This window comes from Euphorbia lathyris, chromosome 10 (genome assembly GCF_963576675.1).
Source record: "Euphorbia lathyris chromosome 10, ddEupLath1.1, whole genome shotgun sequence".
Lineage (NCBI taxonomy): Eukaryota > Viridiplantae > Streptophyta > Magnoliopsida > Malpighiales > Euphorbiaceae > Euphorbia > Euphorbia lathyris.
The window spans coordinates 38,121,505-38,128,240 of record NC_088919.1 but is presented as its reverse complement, the minus strand read 5'-3'; positions in this window follow the sequence as shown (position 1 = coordinate 38,128,240).

Here is a 6,736-nt window from a genome sequence, read left to right as displayed (position 1 = left end):
TTTAAAAACAAAAATTAAGCGTGTTTAAGTTTAAAGTAACGATTGCGTCCACCCATGGCATGGTCGGTACCTCTTAAGCAAACACAAAGCAAATAAATACATATAAAGCTACGATCGAGACCACCCTTATCTCGGACGTAACTAAGCAAATAAATTAACCCAAATACTTACTCATTTAATGTAATAGTTTAGGTCTGGGAAATGAAATTTTGTGCTTTGAAATGCCCTGAGACGAAAGACTCAATAACATGCGTGCTTATATCGTCCCGAATACTTCAATTTAAAATTGAAATACAAGACGAATGATATATCGCCTTTATACTAGTTAGTTTGATATTTTGCGTATAAATTTGCCATGCGAAGTTAGTCTTTTCGGCTTAACTAATTTAAAAAGAAATACAAAGATATATGTTTTATTTTCATTAAGAGATTAGTTAAAGAATAAATTCAGTGAAATTTTGCTCGGGATTAGCAAAACATTAAGTGTGGAGATTTGTTAAGCCCAAAATATACCTAAAATATCATTAATATTTACATCAGTTTTGCTATGAATTCGTGCTGTTTATATCTATTTAGAGTACTTTTACGTCCGAATATGTTTCTTTCAGGCATGGTGCCTAAATATTTGGTAAAATCCAAATAGGAACGAAAAGAGGTCAAAAACGAAGGAAAAACCCTACAAAAGGAGTCAAAGACGACGAAAATCAAACGCACCGGAACGAGGATGAGGACGAAGTCAGAAACGGAGAATAATCACCCGTGTCGCGACCGAGAATCCTCCATTCTTGATCGCGACACGCCTCGTCCAGATACTTCCCCCTTTCGTTCAAAGGCTGAAAAACTGTTTCTCTATTCTCGGCCGAGAATTTATATTCTCGGTAAGTTCAGATTTTCAGGCAGCCCAATATACACTTGTTCGTTTTCAAAGATACGCGTCCGTTCGATTGGATAAGAACGTCTCTTCGCAGCAGACACGTTCCTTAGACTCGACTCCTCAACATCTATAAATAAAGAGTTGATTTCAGAGTTGATATGATGAAATATTGAAGAGAAGATTTAGTACAGAATTAATGCAGAAATTCTGAGTTAAGCAATTTAGAGTTAGAAGTTCGATTTTGTAAAAAGCAATATGATGTACACACATTGTTTATCAAATAATTACAAACACATTAGCATTTAGATTTAGATTAAGATCAGTTTATATTAGTTTAAATTTTGGTAGTAGAAGTACCCGTCTCTATTCCGAAAATTCAGCGAGAAGATTAAGTAGCGGATTCGACCCCGAAGCCTGACAAACTCTAACGAGGTTTGAGGAAAGGATTGATGACCTGGAACTTGAATGTCGTTTTGAATGCTTCCATGCTTTCTGTTCTCTATAAACTTGTATCAAATTCATACTTCATCTAATAAAGTTCATGCAATTCAATAAATTTTTATGTAGCACTTCTGTAATTGATCCGAAGTGAGTTATGGTGTTTTCATTAATACGTAGTTGAATTCACTATCTTTACAAGGAAACTTTGTTGAACACTTAGGCAAATTAATTCTTATGCATATAAGTACTAATTTGGTTAAGGTATCAATCTAACCCGGCCGTAGGAGGATTGTCTGCGGTTCAAAGCCCTGTAATTGAAGGAGTTTACGTTATTACATTTTCATAATTTATACAAAGTTTAAAGTTGTTTTCTTTGCTTAATGCGAACGAATACATTTATTCTCTTTTTCTAAGCACTAAACGTTTCTGTTTTGTAAATTCATACTCAAAACAGAATTGATTTCTAACATTCTACATATTCTACCCTAATTCTTATTCTATCAATTTCAAAACCAATTTCAAATAACGATTATCTATTTATATAAACCTTAAGTCGTATTTAATCTACACATAAATAAGTTTTTATTGAAAAACGTTCCCTATGGGATCGATATCTTTTTATTACTACAAGCGAAACCGTGCACTTGCGGAAATCGCTCAATATATTAACTCTACATGGTGGTCAAACTCTTCTTTTACATGATGTCCTTTTTTCTCCCAAGATTCTAAGGAATCTAGTTTTTGTAACAACTTTGTTGAACCTGTGGTTCAACTACTATTTTAAACATAACAATTTAAGATTGTGTTTGGGTGAAACCTACTATGGTTTTGGTTACATTTTGAATGGTTTAACTGGTTGGATATTAATTTGATCAATTATAATAATAGTTATTTTTCTCATAATACTACTACTTTTGTGTGTGAAAAATATATTTTGTTATGGCATACTACACTAACCACATTGGCAAAGATCAAATGAGTTGGTTAGCCAAAGAGCATTTATTGGTTACGTAGTTTAAATAAATTTGCATTACCTTCTTTTGAATCATGTGTTAAGGGAAATATGTTTAGATTGCCGTTTTGGAAGCTACTAGAGTTGAATATGCTTTGCAATTAATTCACTTAGATGTTTATGGTTCAATGGACATAAGGGCTAGAAATGGGGCCTACCAATTCACTAATTTCATTGATGAATATAACATGTATGGTCACGTCTATTTGATTACTCAAAAGTGTGAAGCCTTAAACTGCTTTAGAAAGTTCAGAAACCTTATGGAAAATCACTTAGATAGAAAAAATTAAAGCTTTGAGAACCGACTACGGTCGAGAATAACATTCAAAGTAATTCAAAGTTTTATGTGATGAAAAATGAATTGAACATCTGTTGTCAATATTGCGTACTCCCTAACAAAATGATGTTGTCGATAGGAGAATTGAACTATTTTTTTTATATAGTCTATGCATTTTCTATCAGGGAGATGCCTTGCACAACCACTTATGTCCTTAATCGAGTTCCTTCGAAGTTTCATCTCTAGTCTATATGAGTTATGGACAAGTCGCAAACCCGATTTAAGTCATCTGAAACCATGGTGTTGAATCGTTTTTGCTCAGGATACCTCGAGCAGGTTTGGGAAACTAGGTATGCGAGGTGAAAAGATTATCTTTATAAGATACGTAGACGTATGAAGAGTGAGTGACATAATTCAAATCACGAGACATTGTCTTCTTAGAGAATGAGTTCCTTAAGTTAATGGAAGTTCACCATGATGTCACTTTGTTTAAGGAACTAAACTCGAATGGATCTCTCCATTTGAGTGGGAGAAAGTTTGAGGAATAAGAACATGGTATAGTACCTCAAAATGATTCAAATGAACTAGATCATATCTTGAGTGGGAGTATGATTCTTAACTCCACTGAGAATTTTGAATTATGATTAATATATAAAATATGATGTATATATATGTATATATATATATGTATATATATATATATATATATATATATATATCAAGATTCGAACTGCATCATACTAAAAGACAAAAAGTTAAACATCATCGATCTGATATCGAAGGAACGACTCTTTTAGTCACTCCACAAGAATGACAGAGAGCCTAGAAATATTAAAGAGGCTTTATGATGACCTAAAAAACACAAATGGATTAACAAAATGGAAGAGGAAATGGCTTGCATGAGATCTAACCATGTTTGGCAATTAATTGATATACCAGAGGGATGAAAAGCTATTAGGAGCAAGTTGGTTCTCAAAGTAAAGAAAAGGCTTGGTCTCGAAAAAAGCTTTAGCAGTTGATTTTCAAAAGTGCTTATGGTCTTGATATGTCTCTGGAACCGACAAAGAATCTTTATGTTCCAATGGAATGGAAACGAATATTGAGGACTGCGGTAACATTTAAAGTGCATTTGTTTCATGGAGGTTGACTCGGAATTGTTTTTTTAATCAGACAAATTTCTTAATTCTTGTGTTTTCTGTCATAATGACATCGAGGATTTGTGGCGCCTCTTTATTGAATGCATTGTTTCTAAGCAAGTCTTGGAAGAGGTTGGACTGTTGGGATTAATTTGAAAAAAAGGCAACAATGATAGAGAGCTTTGTTGAGATCTTCTTCACTTTGCTGTCGAGTTTTTCTAAGGTGGTTGCTAGAAAAATTATCATGGTTTTATAGTCTTTCTTGTCACCTTAATGAGAAGTAGTGGGAGAATATAATTATTCCTCTGGGGCAGATTTATTATGTTGTGGTGGATACTTTGTGCGACTGGACCCGGGTGAAGCACATGAAACATTTAGCAGCTCCTTCTCACACCTCTAATGGCTTTTTTGTGTGGCATATTCCTCCCTCTTGGGTTTTGAAATGTAATACAGATGTCACAATTTTCATGGCCACGTCTCAGTACATCCTTGGAGCTGTATTCTACGATTCTATAGGAAGTTTTGTGGCAGCTAAGATGATGGTTTGTCATGGAATTCCGCAAGATTTTTCAGTTAAGGAATGGATATGAGGCAATCAAGGAGAATGTGCTCAAGAACTTTCTAGCAACATGATAGCACGTCGAGCTATAAACCAACATGTCGTTTTTGCCAATGAGAAAAACGACTGCACATACTGCCTGCCAACATATCATGTTGTTACATCCAACATGTCATGCTGAGATCTAGATGCGGGAAGCTCTCCATCAACCGGCTAGCACGTTGTGCTGCTTGCTAGCACACAATGCTTACCATTTTCCATCACTTAAATTTTCGTACTTTTAGGTACTTTTTTTATTTATCTTTATACTCCTTAGGCTTGTAATTTTCTTCTAAAATGACCTTGGATTTTCTTTTTCTAAATTATTCAGAATTTTAGCAATTACTTTTCCTTCCCCCTTTCATAGAAAGCGTGCTCTTGCATTCTTCATCATGGAAAAATCACCATTCCTCCATTGATCACCAAGTTTGAGAGTTCCTCCTCGAAGTCAGAAACGACGACTTGAGTCCAGGTTAGCTAGTCTAAAAAGGCTGGAACTTCTTCTCTTTTATTTTGCTAACTTAGTTGTGGCCTTTCTATAAATCTGATTTGGTTGTAATCATTAAACAAGTTCCACGGATTATTTATATGAAATTTTAGTTTTCATTCTTATTAAGTTTGCTTTCTATTATTCTTGCTTTGATTGATTGAAATTGGGTTATCACAATACCAAAATCCACTAGAGTTTATATAGGTGCAACCCTACCGAATTGACATACCGGGGATTGTAGGTATTGACAACACCATGAGTTATAGGCGCTAATTTCTGAACCATATTGAGTTAGTCTCACCTGTAACTAGGGAATTCCGAGCTAAGCCTTTCACGGGATTGATAGGCTAAATTTTAATCATCCTTGCATGTTTAAGTGTTTCTTGTTCAATTGATTGAATTGCTATCTTTTGTATGATAAACTTATTCATTTCCATCTATAATGGTTATTTGCAAATTTGTCTCACCTATTAAGAGTAGGAGTAGTTAAATACTTGACAACAAAACCAAAAGTTAATAGTCGCTTAAGTAACATTAATTAGAATAGTTTGATAATTGTGGTATAAATCTCATGGATTTAATACTTGGACTTGCACCCACATTATTACTTAATAATGACGAGTACACTTAGCCTTAGTGAGTCTTTAGCGTTAGTTTTAGACGTATCAGTTTGCAGTATGTTACCTTTGAGTCAGATGCTAAGGTAGTGGTTGACGATATTCTTACTACTAGTGATTATCGGTCTGAGTTTGGGGATGTCATTAGTAGGTGTCGGGCTCTTCTCCATCAAAATGAATTTTACTACGTTGGGTTCGTTAGACGAAAAGATGATGAGTTGGTTTTTGTGTTTGCCCAGTCTTCTCTTTTCTCTACATGTCCTGTGATTTATCATAGTGTTCTGAGCTTTTATTTCGTATGTAATGTTATATATTGCCTAATAGTGGCTCATCAATAAAAAAATATATATATGTTTAAGAAAAAAAACTAAATAAAAAGGTAAAAAAAATAATAAAAAATAATAATCAAAATAATTTGTTATATAATCTATCCAACCAATTAAATCTGCATAGTTCGACCCATCAAATCTGCTAAAAATTCAGGCCATCCATTCGACTACAATCCATCTATAACATATCCTTAGATGCATTGGATTGAAACCCAATTATAACATTATCAACCCAACTTTGACAACCCATAAATGATACGGGTTAGTTGTTCATGGATCAGTCTGAACCGGATCCAACGAGCTTTGCTTAAAACTGCTCAGTCTTAACCCAACCTAAACCGATGTTAATTTGGTCAGAAAAATTAAATTTTAAATCCAATTCAAATAAGTTGACCTACAAATTTATATAAAAAATATATATACTTAAACATAAATATTTAATATATAAAAATATAAATTTGATAATTAATACTAATAGTATGGATTATACCATCCTATTTCTAACCCAGTCCCACTTTAGAAATAGACAAGTTAAGTTTTGGTAGATTTGGGCCGTGCTGGGCCTCATGTAAATTTTTGTTGGATTCCTTGGCCAACTCAGTAAGGCCTGTTCTTTTTGACTTAATTTCAGCATAAGTAAATTCAGTTCAGTTAAGTTAAGTTCAATTTCAGTTCAGTTCAGTTAATTTAATTTCAATAATTATCATTATTTATTATAATTATAATTATTTATATATAATTTATTGTTATTTATATATAATTTATAATTTAGTATTATTTATATATAATTCATCATTATTTATTATAATTATAAGTATTTATATATAATTTAATATAATTTAGTATTATTTATATATAGTTCATCATTATTTATAAATAATGTATTATTATTTATTATAATTGATATATAATTTATAATTTTATATATATATAACTTTTTTATTTTTTATTATAATTATAAT